Source organism: Ambystoma mexicanum, chromosome 8 (genome assembly GCF_040938575.1).
Source record: "Ambystoma mexicanum isolate Mex_15411 chromosome 8, UKY_AmexF1_1, whole genome shotgun sequence".
In the NCBI taxonomy this organism is placed as follows: Eukaryota; Metazoa; Chordata; class Amphibia; order Caudata; family Ambystomatidae; genus Ambystoma; species Ambystoma mexicanum.
Genome location: NC_090929.1, coordinates 899899209 through 899916991, shown reverse-complemented (window position 1 = coordinate 899916991; position 17783 = coordinate 899899209). Strand labels below are relative to the sequence as shown.

At 45.3% G+C, this 17783-nt stretch overlaps 1 protein-coding gene across 8 annotated transcripts in view; it reads right to left on the bottom strand.

The window, feature by feature from the left end:
* Positions 1 to 17783, bottom strand: part of SHLD2 (shieldin complex subunit 2) — a 1351673-nt gene that overhangs the window by 1025112 nt on the left and 308778 nt on the right. The window contains exon 1 of one of the 8 annotated variants that reach the window (XM_069610787.1): positions 13309 to 13367. The exons of the other annotated variants lie outside the window; for them this stretch is intronic. The gene's annotated coding sequence lies outside the window, so the exon portion shown is untranslated. Of the gene's footprint in view, positions 1 to 13308; positions 13368 to 17783 lie in introns of those variants that run through there. 8 annotated transcript variants of the gene reach the window in all.

The window sequence follows — 17783 nt, the reverse complement described above, 5'->3', positions numbered from 1 at the left end:
CAGCATTCTGGTATGCTGTTCTGCCTTTTCCTGCTGCAGGATACCCATATCCTCTTTTATTTTAACTATATACTGCCTACTTTCATTTTCTGACTCCTGGCTCTTCTGCAGCCTCTGCTCGGAAGAGTCCAGATCAGATTGGGCCCTTTCTAATGCCATCAGTTGCCTACTTGCCAGATCTTGGCCTTCAGCATATTTATCCTGTATGGCTCCAATAGATAAATATAGATATGCTATCTTGGCAATCTCATTTTACTCATCCTTGGCCTTAGGGCCATATATAGTTCACTCAGGGCCACATGTAAGAGACCCTGATCTCTCCAGATATCTAACCGTGTTGCAGTGATCTGTTGTGTGATTGCCTGCAACCACACATTCTGGTCCTGCTCAGTCCACTCACATCTCACAAATAACTTATATAAAAGGTGTTCTCTAGCTATCTTGATGTCTACCAATGTCACCCTTTTGGAAATATTGATTTCCTTCCTGATTTACAGAAGTTTTTAATTTTATTTTGCAAAACAGACCGTTTCTTTAGAGCGTTCCCTTTTGAAGGATGCTTTTACAGTGTAACACAGCGTAGTAGCCCAACAGGATTTATGTATCCTGTCAGTTAGCACACTGTATTAAACTGCACAAGTGGTATAACTAATCCAGAAATCCCGGACGAGTCCCCAATCTGTAAGTGATTTCAATCCAGCACTCCAACTAAGTCAATGCCTAGTATGGGATGCCCAATGGAAACCCTTATTTATATATTTTTATGTCAAAAGTTTTTAATTCAGGATGATGTACCCTTATATAACGCCCCTCTCTTTGAATCCCACCGGTCTCACTGAAACAAGAAATAGGTTTGTTTTGCAAATTAAAAGATTTATTTGAGGAATTGCACAATATATATATCAAACTTTTATGAATATGAACAATATCTGAATATCACACTTATGAATATTTACGCAATGAACAGCAATGGGTAATATGATAAGATCAACAATCTCTTTAATCAATTAGGAGTAGGAATAGGAAGAATAATGTAGCAGAGAATACTTTGTATGGGTTCAAGAAATTGCAATGATAGGAAGGAATGCAACACAGAAATAGAACTTGATATGACTTCAATCAAAGACAATGGGCCTCATTACACGTTAGGCGGCAAAATCTGGCCATTACCGGCATGGCGCTATTAACGTGTCCAGCTTGGCATGATGCCACTAATAGCATGGCATTACGAGTACGCCGACACGAGCACAGCGCCATGCCGGTAATGACCCTAACGCCATGCCGCAAAAGACCCCAAAAAGTCCCTTATCGGCATCGACGAAAGCGCTGATAGCACTTCTGACCTCCCGCTGCATGCAAATAGCGGTCACCGCTAATAGCGGTGATCGCTATTAGCGTTCACCGTAAAATTGCAGAACCGGAAATAGCGTCATCGCACAGGAATGGGAAAGAGCACGGCGGCCATCTTTAAAAACACAATCCATTGCCATCCTCAGCGCCCAGGACCTGTTTCTACACGACTCCAACACCAAATCATCCGGGATACCCTGACTATGCCAAAGGCCATCGAGAAAGGCGCGGATCGGCAGCGCAAAGAAAAATTCACCAGCGAGGAGCTGATCATGTTAACCGAGACCCTTGCCGCAAATGCCAATGTTGTATTCGCCAATGACATGCGGGGTGAGACCCTTGTGAAGAAAAAGGCCATCTGAGCAGAGGTGGCCCACAAAGTCAGTGCGGTGGGCACCACCACCCGCACTGTCAAGGACTTCAGAAAGCGGTGGGACGATCTACGGCTCCGGGTTCGCAGCATACTGGCTGCAAATCGCAACCTGGCTATGGCCACAGGAGGTGGCGCCGATTCACCAATAAAACTCTGGGAGTGGGAGGAGACCTGCACCACCACAATTGGTGTGGAATCCATCCAGGGAATCAGAGACATGGAGCGTGGTGTGCCCACTTCATCAGATGGAGGTGTGTGTACACATTAAACAATGCACTGTGATGGGTGAGGGGCCCCCCAAATCTGAGTCCAGAATCAGCCCATGGATCCAGCCACAAACATACATGCACACCACCCTGCCTATGGGAGTGTCACACCCCAACACACACACATGCACGCATCACCACATACACGTGCAACACAGAGCCATTCATGCATGACCCACCCGATATCCCCGTTACCGGATTCCCAACTAAAGAGGTCCCAATGCATAGAGCGGCATGACGTAATCATTCTGCATAAGGCACGTAGAACCATCAACGATGATATTCCCTATTTTTGTCCCCCACAGGATCACAGACAGACAGTGATGAACAGGGCACTGTGACACATGCTCCCCCAGCCAAGAAAAAGGCCAGGACACAGGAGACAGGGGACACCGCCACCACCTCAGGGGGCACAGGGAGGAGTGAGCACCAGCAGAGGGGTAAAGGCAGCAAGAGCGCCAGTTCAACACGGCCTGAAGCCACGGCTGCTACAATTGCTGTACCCACGGCAGTGTTCCCCCCGTCATTGGAAACAAGCACGGAGGGCCCGCTCTCTGCTGCCACCAGTTCCACTGGTGAGGCAGCTGCCACCGCGCCGCTGTCGGATGTGGAGGAGACCATTGACCTTGAAACGCAAAGGCAGACCCCCAGGCCCCCGCAATCCATTGAGCCAAGCCCACGGCCACCATCGCAATCAAGTAGCCATGGACAATCTGGCAATGACACCGTGGAAGGGCGCTGGAGCCCTCAGGTGTCCACACCTGATGGCCGAGGCAAGCCCCAGAGCGCAGCAGCCACACCAAGAGCTGGACGCAGTCGCCATGACCTGTCAACCATCAGCCAGAGGCAGGTGGAAATTACAGCGCTGGTTGGCCAGCATGTGGAAGAGGCAGCCCGTCTGAGGGAGGAGGTTAGGTCGGATGCAAGCCAGACAAGAGAGGGCATGGAGGCCTGCACAAACAGGCTGTGCGAGGAGATGTCCCAACTGAGGCAGGTCCTCACACGCATAGCGGACGCTATGGAGCGATAATATCCCCCCCACCACAGGATCAACCGGACACCTCCTCCTCTGCGAGTTCACGTCAGACAAGCCCCCGCCGCCGCTCCTTGCGCACCATGAGGCGCACACCATCCCAACCTCCCAATGGCGGTGGAGGCCATGAGAAGTAGGGCCAGCAAGAACTAGCTGGCACATGTGCAGCAGGACACCTACGCACTACAAGCCACACATGGGGGTGTTGTGGGGGGAGGGGGGAAAGGGTGTTTTTGAGAGTGTTGTTGGGGGAGGGAGGAAATGGTGTTTTTGGGAGTGTTGTGGGGGGAGGGGGAAAGGGTGTTTTGAGGAGGGGGAAAGGGTGTTTTGGGAGTGTTGTGGGGGGAGGGGGAAGGGTGTTTTTGGGAGTGTTGTGGGGGGAGGGGGGAAAGGGTGTTTGCACAGTTGGGGCAATGCACTTTTTGTTCACAAATTAATCATAATACACTGTTGACAAGTTGAAACACAGGCTTGGTCTTCATCATTGTGTATGTGTACTTTATTGGGGACAGGGTCCATTGTGCGCCTCACCACATACAGCAGGGCAACAATACCCATCTCCATCCAAAATAGTTGACCCTTGTCTCTCGGAATATTTGATATATCAGATGCAGACGCACATCGTGTCCCTCCTGGCCATCGCCTATTGCATGTCCTGGTGGCCCATTTCCCCCATCCTCATGCCCATCAACATCATCTTCATCATGTGGTTGCATGTCAATGTCAGGGGGCATAGGCACATTCCGTCTGATACACATATTGTGCTGCATGACACATGCCATGGTTATCTTTGGCACTTTGTCATGGCCGTACAGGAGAGCCTCACCCGGCCAGCTTAGGCACCAGAGCCGTGTCTTCAGAAGGCCAAATGCCTGCTCAATCACGACGCGGGTACGGTTATGTGCAAGGTTCTATTCCTCTTCGTGCCTGTTCTGTGGGTTCCGTATAGGGGTAAGGAGCCAACTCTTCAGGCGATAGCCAGCATCATCTGCATGGCTGGAACAATGGGGCCTTGTTACTGGTCACCTCAATTGCAACCTGGACATTTCACACTAATTCTGTTAGCATTCTGATTGGCATCCACGAATCCCAGCATGCATGGAGACAATCAGTGTAACTGCAATGTGAGAAGGTAAGCTAGTCCCTGCAAGTGGGCGTGCACCATGCATGCCTCCGGCAGTATTTCCCATGTCCTGGGTGTGGATAGGTCCTAGGTGTTCCTGGGCCCAGACAACCTTTGTACGACACTGCTAGTGTACTGCCATCATGATTCCAATGTCCCCATGCTGTGAAGCGGGACATCAGTAGTGGTGTACGGGTGTGATTCTGTAAAATGGATACAGGTGATCCATTTGCCTGCACTCAAGGGCGCATATCTGTTGTGATGTTGTTCAACGCACATTTACATTATGCATATCGGCTGCATGTAGCAGCTTTGTGACATGTAGGGTATGGTATAATGTGCATGTGGATAGATGTGTCATGTATTGCGTTATGGATTGATGTCTTTGTTGTGCAGTTTACTACTTGCAGGTGGTTTTGTGTCTTCTCCATTGTGGGCTGCGTTGGTGGACATTGGCGTACATCTGTATGTCCCTTTATTGTACGGACGACAGTCCACAACCAGTTGGAGTATACATCCCCGTCCCAACACACCCCACATCACACTGCTATGTGCCTGCCTTGCTACTCACCAAGTACCCACAAACTTTGTCCAGCATGGCGCACCATGTTGCGTGGTATCATTGAGTTCCGCAGGACCATTGATTCATGGGTTGATCAGGGGTATCGGTCAGGACAATGTGTTATTCTCTTTTCTGAGTCACATACCATTTGGACATGGATGGAGTGGTAATGCTTTCTGTTTCGGTAGACAGTCTCATTGTGATGTGGGGGCACCATTTCCACATGGGTACAGTCGATTGCCCCAATGCTACTTGGGATGCATGCCAATGAATAGATGCCAACTTTGTCGTTGGAGATCTCCTGGGCTGTCCATGGCAGGGTTATGTGTTCACTTGTGTGCTTCAGGGGGGCATCGAGCACCTGGGTCAGCGTGCGTGTGAATACTGTTGTGAAATGCCATTCATCTGCCCTACCGTATGCTGGTAGGTGCCTGTGGCCAGGTAGTGGAGCACAGATACAACCTTCAGTAGAGGGGGGATGGCAGTACGGATGGATATGTGGCTCACTATGTCGTTGTGATTCATGTCCACCATGGTGGTGATGGTATCCAGGTCCAGGCGGCACAGGGTGTGTATCTGCTCAGGGGTTAGGTTGAATGGAATGGCTAGAATCCTGGGGATTGCTGGCTGCCTCTGTGGTATGACTGGGTGCACTGGTGTGGCTTGCTGGGCCAGTATCGCCATATTCCTCCCCCTGCGTCTCCTCTCTGCTGCCTGCTGTTGTTGGTGCTGCAATGCAATCATGTCCTCCAGCCCATGTAATGCTGCAAGTATTGGAACCATCTTGGTGTGGGAAGGGGTGTGGGAAGGGGTGTGGTGTGCTCATTTTGTGCTGCCCCAGTCTCCATTGCCTCCACCTGTGCTGTTGTGGCCACCTGTGGCAGATGGGGACACTGCTCAGCTCTCTTAAAGTGTGGTTCGCGATGCCGGTATTTCCTCCATGCCGGTATGGGCTTCTTCGGCCAATACCATGCTGCTATTTGCACGTCTGCATGCCTTGTAATGGCGTGCTATTAGCGCCATGCCGCTATTTCCGACCTGAGGGGTCGCGAGCGCACGGACTGGCCGCTATTAGTGGCACCGTTCTTAGCGGTGCCGATAATAGCGGCAAGTCCGGGTCGTGATTAGCTAGGGAATTTAGCGATACCGGTAATCCCTTACCTGTACCGTTATTACCTTACCGCCTAATGTGTAATGAGGCCCAATGTGATCACTCTTTCCCCTGTGACTACTCACTTCCCCCACTATGCAATATGAAGAGATGTAATGAGGGCACACAGGCATCAGGAATAACAATCAACAATTGCAGTTTCAATCCCACTTCCCCCCAGCAAGCTTAGAGAAACAGGGCTGATTTTAAACAGGTCAATTGCTTTTAAATGTAATATGAATTGAATTGGAGAAATGGTAAGAATGACTTCAATTCGCTAAATGGGATTCAGAACTAGTGAGCGTTGCTTTGGATTGGTTCTGGTCAACACTAGCAATGATTGTAGAATGATTAGCAGATGGAAAACGAAATTCAGAAATTGAAAGCAAGAAATAGCTATTTTTACATGTGGTGAAATTGAGCCAAATGCGAAATCGTGGCAACTTTGGGTTCGTTTAGAAGCTGAGGATGTTAGTTACAGAGGTTTTAGTCAAGGTAGATTTTTCTCAAAAGAGTCAAGATTTCAAAATGAAAGATGTGCTGTTGAAGATTTGGAACAAAGATTTCTTAACACTAAAGTGTCTATGGAGCCGCAAACTACACGACAGCCCAGCCACCTATCCAGAGGCGCCTCCGGATGGTTTCTGTCTGCACGAGACGATTGCCTTTCTCCAGAAAATAAATCTTAGTGCCAAGATGATTATCACTACAATTATCAAGAATTATGTGGAGGAGAGAAGAATTTAGGATAGACAAAAGAGATTCGATAATGCAGTTATCGATAGGTTGGATTGGGTTACTTAATACTAAGAGGTTGGTTATGGACAGTTCTACACTAAATACTTACAACTATGGCTTTGGAATGGAATGGGCCCGTCAAAGATCTGGTCAAGGGTTTGGACTTCACTCGCCACCAGACAGGCTTCAGGGCACCTGGACTCTGCTCTCAGCAAGGCACTCTGGTCTGCTAGGCCTCTGGACGGGGCTTGAAGGGTTCTGGGTTACAGCTCTGCTGGATTGATCTGGATCTTGGGTTCTAGCATGGTTCTTGGCCAGTAGCAGTGACAGGTCAGCCAGGCTGTTGGATCAGTTAGGTTAGGCCCCGTGGAAGTTTAGGGGTTAAATCAGGTTTGCAAGATTTTTAAAGGCCTGCTGAAAAGGGTTCAGTTTTTTTGGATTAGGCCTCTGCATCAAGGTTCTAGAGTCTGGTTCTAGAGTCTGGATCTGGAGTCTGGATCTGGAGTCTGGATCTGGAGTCTGGATCTTCCTGCAGGGTGCTTCGCCAGTGGATCAGTTGATGAGGGAAAAAGTGGTCCTCAACAGTCCCTATTTATCCATTTTCCAAAGTGGGTGGGGAGGCTGATTGTCTATGCCCAACCCTCTAAGGATCTGATAGGTCAGAGAATTTCCCCTCTCCTGATTGGAGGAAGGAACAGGGTGTCATAATGTGTCATGCTTATGGCTTAGGGAGAAAACCTCCCCTTTGCTTTTTTACCGTATATCTTCTTTTTCATAAAAAAACATATTTACAATATGTACAACTTGTTCATAATACATATTTACATGATAGATTGACTAAAATATGTTTCTGTCAAAATCTTATCTTCCTACGAGCTTTGGTTCACAAATGACAGTTTTACGCGCTTTTGGGCAGTTACACATTTTCGGATCTGTACAATTTTTTACCCATACCTGCACATACCCTCTGGGCACATTCCTGTAATTTTTCATGTTTCTAGCATAATCACCAGAGCTAGAATATGAACATTTCCGGGGTTCAGTCTCTGAATGTCGCACAGATTCCAGATTAGTTTTAAACTGTGGGTGAATTTTTCATTTTAATAATCTCTAAATTCCATATTTTTGTCAGTTCCGTACAATTTGTTATGTCTTTTCTTTAAACATATATTTACTCCAGTTTCAATCCACATTTCCAGTCAAGCCCGCCCCTAAGATCTTGGCTGAGTCAAAGAGTCACATGGCTTGTCTTCCTGCCAGAGCAGTTGTCAGTCACACCAGAATTAGCATTTCCATTCAGCTCAAGGACTCCATTGTCTCCACTCAGAGCAACATTCCAGCGTGCCCCACCCAGTTCCTTTCCCACCAGCCTGCCAGTTTCTTAGCAGAGAGCAGGGGGAAGGATTCTTTTGTTGGGTAGAAGGTGTGGAATGTCTTTGAAGCTCAGTGTGGGAAACCTTAACTTTTAAACACAATGTCTGAAATTGTCTTGTCCTAAAATATAACTTAGATTTTTAACAAATACATCAACCAATTTCTTACTTCAAGCCTTTTTAAACTATAGTTTTGAATTGTATCCACCTCTTAGGCTTCTGATAGCAAGTCTTTCTTTGGCATAGTTTGAGTTCAACGAACAACTTTACACATGACAGGTTTTAAAATCGCCAGCTTCTGACAGAGGTGAGTAACGGTATTACACCCATTTTTGACAGACTTATTCCAGCAACCATCTTCAAAAGTGGACTTTGTTCTGATGACATATACTCCTGCTGACATTATATTTATGTGGATTCTTGAAGTAAAATGATGCTTACCACCCAACAAGGAGGTTGGATCTTTTTGGGTGGTAAGTGAGCCATGATTTTTGTAAATTTGACAGCCAGGGAAAAACAGATTTTTAAAACAGCTCTGTGTTTCTTTTGCAATGATTTTGCTCTGTGGGCACCCAAATGATGGGTTTTGGCAGTGGTCTCCTGTGTCACCATTGACATAGGCAAAAGTGGATGGCGGACTATTTTTCAGATTTTTACTGCACACTTTCAGGTGATTTTTAGCAAGCAGCATGCTTTCCAGCGGCCATTCTGATGTTTCTGCTGCAAGCAATGCACAGTAATGTTGCAGGGCCTGGACTAATGGGTTGAAACATCCCACAGTTCAGAGACAGGTCATCAATGACAGGGATAGTGCCGACTCTGTTCCCATTATAGGGTGGAAGCCGGACTGAAAAACATTTAGAATATCTGACTGTTTTAGGAAATCTCTCAGTTGGGGAGTTATTAGCGCCTACAACACCTTCATATGAAAACTCAGCAGGCAGATGGGGCAAACATTGGCAGGAACAGCAGGATCAAGGGAGGGTTTCTTTAAGAGAGGATAGAGCACAACATACTTCAGCACAGGAGAGATGAAACAAGAAGATAACGGGCCTCATTACAACACTGCCATTCCGGAAAGAACGGTGGCGGTAAAACCGCTGCCACTGTTGTTTCCGGACCGGCTGATTCAGAGTCCTGCACGCGGGAGCTGTCACTCCTGCCAGGTCTGATCTGGCGGGATTAACACCACCCGCCTGCAGGCGGACATGGAAACACTGGCACTGTCATAGACGGAACCAGTGATTCCATGATCCCCATCCCCATGGAGTCCTATGGGGATTTTCAGAATTCCGCTTCCGGAATGACCGGGTCACCGGGGTTGTAATGCCCCAGTGATTCCGGCAATAACGGAGGCGGAATGGTAATACGGTTCCGGCAGCAGCTTGCCGGTTTTTCCGGCACAGCTACCGCTGGACTCGTAATGAGGCCCAATGAAAACTTCAGTGCTCCAGTATGGATCGGGGCAAGTTCCTTGCCACACTTTATGATTTTGAAAGTAACAGGATCTCTAGGAGAAGATGATTTCATTTGCATTATGATCTTGAAGACCTGGTCCTCAGTAACTGGGGAAAAAGCCAGAAGTGAAGAACTCGTCCCAACAAGAGCAGGAACTAGAGCAAAAGAAGGGACCATATGTATTCAATGAGAGCCAGAAATATTTTCGCGGATCGTGACTATCTTGTGTTTAAAGAAAGTTGACAGGCAGTCACACAAAGTCTGTGAGGTGGGTATGACTGAGGCAGGGTCAGCTCGGGTAGAAAATTCACTAACTACAGAAAAAAGTTATTTTGAATGACTCTGACTTGACCAGGGATATGATGGCATTATTGGGGCATGGTGGCAGGCCCTGTGGTGCTGCAACTTACATATGGTTATTTAGCAGGCATAGCATGACATTATTGGGGCTTTTGAGGCCCTTCTTGGCATATGATGGCAATGCTTATATATTGAGCTATGCCTGAAAAAACAGTCGATACCATGCATTTGGGTGTGCATTTGGCATATGATAGTAGCAGTGCCTGCACATCCATGCGTACACTGCACATGGACATTCACAGCGAACGTACACCCATAACAAGCATACATTCTGACATTGCACACACAGCCACTCACCATACAATGCCAATACACATGCCAAAACGACTTGGTCTTGCCAATGCCCGTCCTTTTAACATGTAAATAGCAAGCATGGACGCTATGCGGGATTTTCATTTTGAAATGCAGAGCTGCCCAACCGACTAAAAATGAGCCAAACTTGCAAAGCTCTCCCTGCCGGCCCAAAGCTAACCAAGAGGCAATACCATAAGGTACCTGCCAGCCTCGCTAAAGGGTGGCTGTGAGCGCAGTATGCCCTGCCCCCGACAGGTCTCATGCTCAAGGTGGGGGGCTCGGCACACACCCCTTGCTTTTCCAGGAGCTGTCGAGGAGGGTGGGGACAAAAAACCTCCAATTGTGTAAGTTGGCTCACAGAGGTTTCAATAGGATTCGAGATTCACGTGCGCTTAGCAGGGTCGGCCTGTTGCCAATAGTGCTGCATGAATCATAGCCCTAACCTCAGGGGATCTCAGTGTCCAGGTAACGTTTTCCAGCTGTGATCCTCTAAAATATGCCCAGAGTTCATAGCATTTAAATGGAAAAAGCTCACGTTGGACGCTGGCATTTCACTATCGTTATGATATCGCAGATGCCATGATAAACCTGGGCTATTGCGCCGTGCTTGCGTGACACAATCTCGTTGGTGCAAGGCGACCCAACAGCTTGCCTACACTTTGCAAAGTCCAGATACTTTATCCTGAACAAAAATGAGGCAACTTTTTACATGTTTGAAGTCATAAAAAATGACAGTGAGATTCCCAATAAATAGTTTGTTTTTTTTAAAATAATGGCGATGAATGCTCGTCAATGTAACAAGGCAGTAAAAATATGACAGGACTGAAAGAACATTTTATAAAATGGTCAGAGAAGGAAATTGTGCCAAATTGTGAATTGTAAAGCACACTGAGGTAGTAACAGCGGTACATATGCAGGAAACAAGCTCAAAAACACCTTGTAGGGGGGTAAGGAGATCCCCCAAAGGATTTCTTTCAGGGAAAAGTGGCAAATTGAGACTTTTAAATGACATTGGGCCTGTAACATTGGTAAAACATGAAATCATTTAAAGACCTCTTACTGTGGGGTTCTTCCAAAAGCATTTATATGTACACAGATGACCAATGATGCCTCTGAAAGCACTTTGGACCAGTAATCTGACCACATATTTGATGGGATTTGGAGGGAAAAACCAAGCATTGACAAAGCCAATAGTCAATAGTTGTGGCTCATGTGTAGGCATCAAATAGGAATCTGCAAGATATGATCATCATATGCTCAGGGTGGACCACCGTTTGCCATTGCTCCATGGCTGTTACAGGAAGTAGCTGTGATGTAATGAACCAGAAATTTGAGTTTTAATCTCCGCCCCTGGTGTAATCAAGTGGTGTGATTCTGGGCAAATTAATGTTTCCTTTTTTGCCTCACTTTCCTCACGTGTCAAAGCTGTTAGTGCCAGTATTCTGCACTAAATTTATACTGAACACTAATAGTTGGAGCGTGGGAGGATGATATATGGCTGCAGGGACCAAAGAGGATCATTGTGGGGCAAGAGGGGCGATTCCCCAACAATATTTCTTGAAATCATCCTTTGAGTTATGATTTATAGCACTTTTGGCAAGGTAGGTCTGATTACTTTGACGTTTCACAATTGTTAGACTATATATCGCCTAAAACAGTTCAAAGTATTTCTATTTAAAAGGCCATTTTGATCTCTGCTGTATATTTATTGTTTGCCACATTGGGTGTATAATAACACAGGAATCCGGGCAATCTCCAGGTTTCCATAGTATTATCCTCCCCATGCAGAAAATGCACTGGGATCACCAGCAATGTCGCCCACTATGTACAAACAAGGTGGCCACCATCACACAGGATCTCTGCCTTATCTTTTGTAATGCAAAAGACAAGGCAGAATCCATAAGGGTCCCAGCCACTCCACCTGCACCAACTACACGGAGTGGACTTCTCGCTCCAATGCCCTGTTCCGGGGATCTCAATCAAACATAGCATGGAGGTGGAAAAACATATAGAGCGCGCGTCTCCCCATGTTTACTGGCTCTCTGCCATTTTGCTCCTCAAAGTTAGCAGGATCCATCTGCTTTGTGATGTGCTAATTATTTCCACCTCAAGCACCAACTCAAGCTCCGGAGTATGTGAAAATATGCATTGTTTCAGTGAATATAATCAGTTATATTGAGTGATTTGTCAAAGTGAATACAAATATTAGAATACTTGCTAGACTTTAGGAAATATGCCCTTTTTTAAAGTGAGACATAGTCCTATTAAGGCAGTAGCAGTGTTACTGGATATAACAAAATGCCGTTTTTAGAGGTATAGTTTCCTAAAAACTTTTTCCACTTTCTGAAATTTAGCTATGCAATAATGGGTAACATGCCTCATTATGTGATAGGTTCTTATTCAATCTTCATCTTAGTGTAGTAGGAAAAAGTCAAAACTACAAAACACTGATTCCCTTATCCACAAGCCCTACAAGAATGACAGAGCAATGCCAGTGAGATCACCAGGGCATGGAACTGAGTCTCCTAGAAAAAGAAGGACCCTTTCATTTAAATCCACTAGAACTGCACAGGAAAATTGCATTAATAATTTAAATAAAAAGGATCATAAACTCAAGACAATGTCCATTTGACTGCAATTTTGAGGGTACCCACAACCGGATCTACGTGATTACATTGAAAAAATCACTGCGCAGCCCACAATACATTTTGCCGTGATTGCGTTAGATGTAATGGGATAATACCCCCACAATCAACTAGTAATGTTTTGAGAACTAGTGTTAAAAAGTGCAGGATATATAATCGTGCATTTTATAAAGCACTCTCTGACGCTATCTTTCGGGCTTTATAAAACTACATCTTACTGGTACAAATAACAAAAGCCTACACAGTTCTTCAACACGTACATAGCAAAGGTAAAACCCCAACGCCTGGTACCAACTCGCTCTTTTGCTGAAAATCAACATCTTCCTTCTCGACAATAACTAGATATCCACAGTATAGACCAGCGTACTTCCTCACCTGGATGAAGGAAAAGCCATATTCACCAGCCTACCCACCTCCCACCCTGGCACAAATGAGAAGCCAGGACCAGCCTCAAAGGCCTCCACAAATTTCACCACATTACACCCACACACATCAAACTACATTGGGTGCCCCTACACGCGCACATCGCCTTCAAGACCACTTGCAACACTTGCAAGTTGTCACTTTGCATGCTTCTTCCTACCTAGCCGACAAGGTCCTCGTCTTTGGCGTCAAAGCTCCACAAAAAACAAAGGTCCCGCCAGATCAGAGCTGCAAAAATGAAAAAAAAAGGAAATAATTCCTTCTCTATCTATACCCCGTGAATGTGGAAACTCATACTCATCAACATTAGACTTGCACCCACTCTCATGTACTTGGAAAAGGAGCTCAAAACTCTCTTCTTCACTGAGCACCTTCTACAAGCAATGTAGACACCTGCAATTCCTCAGAAACACCCGAGAGACTAGAGGAAATATTTCTCTAGACCACGTTTGAACAGCCCTCTCCAAATTGGTACAATATAATGTATTCACCGGGTCACTTGTTTCCCCTTAATCCATTCGTGACTACCACCTGTATGTGTTTTTCGTCATTAAATCTTCACATACCCATTTGAAGTATCAAAAATATCAGTTTATTAATTTTTTTAAATTTAAAACATGTCATAAAAAGCATACACATCTATGTCAAGCATGCATACATCAATAAAAAAAGATTATACAACTTTTAACCCATTGATAATGTACTACAACACGCTACTGTGGTCTATTAATTCATCAATGTTTTTGCATTTTCATATAAAATTAATTTTCAGTAGAGATCTGTGGTTAGCACCTTCTCAAAATTGAGAAGGCTAACCCTAATCCTTATCTCTTTCACCCAACAGTCTTTACTCACTCATTCAAAACATTCATACTACATCCACAAACACTCCCAACATGTTTCTTTCCTAAGATATTTATCACAACTATTAGGAAATTCATTAGGGGTAGAACCACATTCAATTGCAATATACAATACAATTTTATCTTCTTAGAAACATTAAGGGATCCACATGTTGTCCCTCCCTTAGTTCCTCTCTTCCGGCTGAGACACCGAATGGATATCTGTGGGGAAACAAGTAGAGGACAATCGACTTTTAGTGTTCGACGTATCCTGGTTGTATTTATCATTAGATACAACTTGCTATGCTTAACATCACAGCAGGAGGGTATCATACATTATTTAACTCCTCCTTTTCACCTTATGATGGCGCAACCCCACTTGGTAATATTGACAGGTTTCACATGAACTGTTATCTAAAAACATCTTGTCTCTGTGTCTAATTATCTTTCCCATTTATTTAGGCCATGTTCTGATCTGGGCTCTATCATACCACAATCTCATTTTTTAATCATTTCTTAGTATTCACATCGCAAGATCGCCTGATTTTTGGCCAGTTGTCTTTTTAACTCAGTATCCTACTACAATCCCGTGTCGAGATCTATCTTTTCTTCGTACACGAAAATGTTCTCGTTCTGCTTATATTACACAAGGCAGTCCCTCAATGGTTTTAGCCATTTCAGTGCACCATTTCCGCAACAACCTATGTAGAGTGACAAACACGCACCCTTTTATATAGAAAGGATCTTGACTTGTGTTGTAATAGTTGTCCTACAGTTCTAGGAACTACATTCTACTGCTCTTACCCACGTCTCCAAAGTGTTTGTCTCCGTCTCTATTCAGCTGGCTCAACGTTCTAGCTCTAGAAATAACCCGCCTTCGTCAGGTTGTTTAAATTGTCCTCGCCTTCTTTGGGCTACAAGGAGCATGAAAACAAACCAGGAGTCAAATATATCCTCTTTTCCCTTTCACTAAGTAGTTGCTTCTATATTTTATAAAAGTCATGTCAATGTTGTCACAATCTACCGGTTATTGCATCAGTGGGGCAAATGCAGGCTTACCAATCGGGGACAGTATCTTCTGTCTGATGTTTTTGCCAGAGGAATATTTGCAGCACTTCGAGTTCTGGCTCCTGCTTATTGTTTAGGCCCACGTGTTGCCAATACACTGGTTAAATCATATCCATCAGCAATTTTGCTGTAAAACAAGAAGCAACACCAACAAAGGTGTACATGGGCAGTGTGGGCATGTGTTAACAGTTAGTCTGCACTTCCCCTTACAGTTCGTATCCCTTGTAGTCTGCTCCACAGCTTCCTATATAATGCCACCTGAAGTCCCTTACCTTAGTACTCCTGCAGAGTTCGTTGGCGTTTTCCTTCTCGCCTGGTGTGTCTTTGCCGGTCGCGTATCTTAGACTCAGCCCGACTTCCTGCTATTATGCTCGTGATAGGTCTCATGTGACCCTGCCGGCACGTGATATCTGATGTTACGCGTGCGTGCCTTTTTCTATTTCAGGCGCCGTGGTAGAGACATTGCCTTCGGCCCCCCTGCTTCATTCCAATCTACAGCAGATCATTTCACTGCATTATCGCGGCTTCTCCTGGCGTTTTTTATCCCGCGGTGCAACTGTTAAGCACTCGATATTGGTCCACTCTGGTTGGCTTTGTTGTCACTCTGTCGGACACAGGTTTGTTCTCGATGGGTGGTATTTTTTGTTTTTTAAACAGTTTATAGATCGTTTTATTTTCTGTATCAGTGTTTCTACTATGTGGACATCATGCTAGTATAGCGTAATGAGGTATGCATAACCATTGCCTAATTCTGAAATTCAGTCAGTATGCCCTGGTGTTATTAGGCAGGACTCATCTACATCCTATATTTACAGAAATTTCAGTCTCGTCGTATGGATTAAGTATCCTACTGTGTATCTTCCTCAGTAGTAGGTTGCACTCCAATCGACCTTGATCCCTATAGTTGAGCCAATTATTTGATATTACTTTTCTGCTCTTTCATTTAGTCCGACATCAACGCTGCTGTTTAAAAAAATCAGTTCTTTTTCCTTTAAAATTAGTCTTTTTCAATCTAGGTTGATATCATTACTGTTCTTTACCTGATATAATATAGACCACCTCAGGTCTTCCACTCTGTGTATATTCTCTATAAAATGTCCTACCAGTGGAGCTGAGCGCACTCTATTCTTTATGCAGCTTTTGTGTTCAGTTATGCGGGTTTTGATCTTCCTTTCCGTTTTCCCTATGTATAATTTATTACAAGGGCACCAAATCATGTATACCACAAATTTGGAATTACAGTTTGTTAGCATTTTTTGTTTCCACAGTGTATCTAGGCCCAGGTCTATTTCTGTTGTTTTCTTTGGCTGTTCACAGCAACTGCAGGATCCACATGGATAATGTCCCTCTGGTCTTCTTAAGCCCCTGCAATTCCATCTTTAGACCGGCCCCACTTCATCCATAATGATTGCTCCTAATTGCATGTAACTCAGCCCTGCTGTAACTTGTGCCCCCTTAACTATATTATTAACCTTTTTCTGTACAACGCTCCTCTACTTCTCGGATCTATGTACATGTTCAATAAAAACCCCTAAATATACAAATAAACACATACAAGCACTCCTTATATTGACCAGAGACAGAGTCAAATCAAATCTGTAACCTACATATGTTTTCAGCAGGTACATTAACCTACTGAGCTCCGTTTCCTAAAAACTGCCTGAAAATCGGTCATTGCAACTGCATTTCTGTCTTTTACCCACTTTCTCTTCAGCCTCTATCCCTCGGTCTCTATCGCCAGCCACCCCACTCCTATTTCCCCCAACAGCACATTTATACACTCTCTCAGTTACTGAGTGCTGTGGTGGTGGGTGATCATTTTAACACCAACAGGTGACCATTATGTTTTTTAAATGTGTTGGCAAGACGAAATAGCCCCACAAAAAGTTGTCTTGCCGGTAATATTGTGCTGTATTATGGGTATTCCATCAATTACTCATTAGTATGGAGTTATGTTGTTAGGCTACGTTACTGGGAATTACACTGCCATTTGCATGGTCTCTAGGTGCAAAGGATGTCAGATTTAATCCCAAAAGGTCTTTTGTTAGACTAGAGAATGTTTATTTTCAGCAATGCACGAGTGTGTGTTTGTGTGTGTGGTTCAGTCTGGAGCTTAAAGTTATCAGCAGCCTCTTGGAGATCCTGCTGGGTGTCATGGCTGAAACCAAGCAGCCTCCAGAAGAGAAGTCTATTATGTACTTTCTTTTCGGCCCCTCACACTCCCTCCCCGTATGCGCTGTGATGCAAGAAGGCAGAATTTTGGGCAATGCCGCAGGGGGGCCGCAGCCCAAGGCGAGGCAGAGTAAATGATGTTACTATCCGGCAGGCTAGGAGAGGGGAAGCTCCTTCCCCCACGCCTGCTCCTCTCCCCCACAAGCGCAGAGACACGCAGTCTCTGTCTCACAAAGTCGAGGAAGGGTGAGGTGCGAACAAACGCCTTAACAACAAGGTGCTAAGCACCTACGGAAAACCAACAGGCGCGCAGGGGCCGGGTTCAAAGACCTGCCCCCTCCTCAGGGGGCCAGACATGTCGGCTATCCTGCCGGGGGCTGGCGAACAGCCCCCACCACTATACACATCAGAGACCCATGGCTTCCCTGGGTCTGATAAATAAGAGCAGCATGCACTAAGAGAACACAATCTGTTTGTGGACCCTGAACGGGAACCCAAACAGACAGAAGGTTTGCTGTTCACTCAGCGTCTTCCACACTTTGCTTCTTTAGCA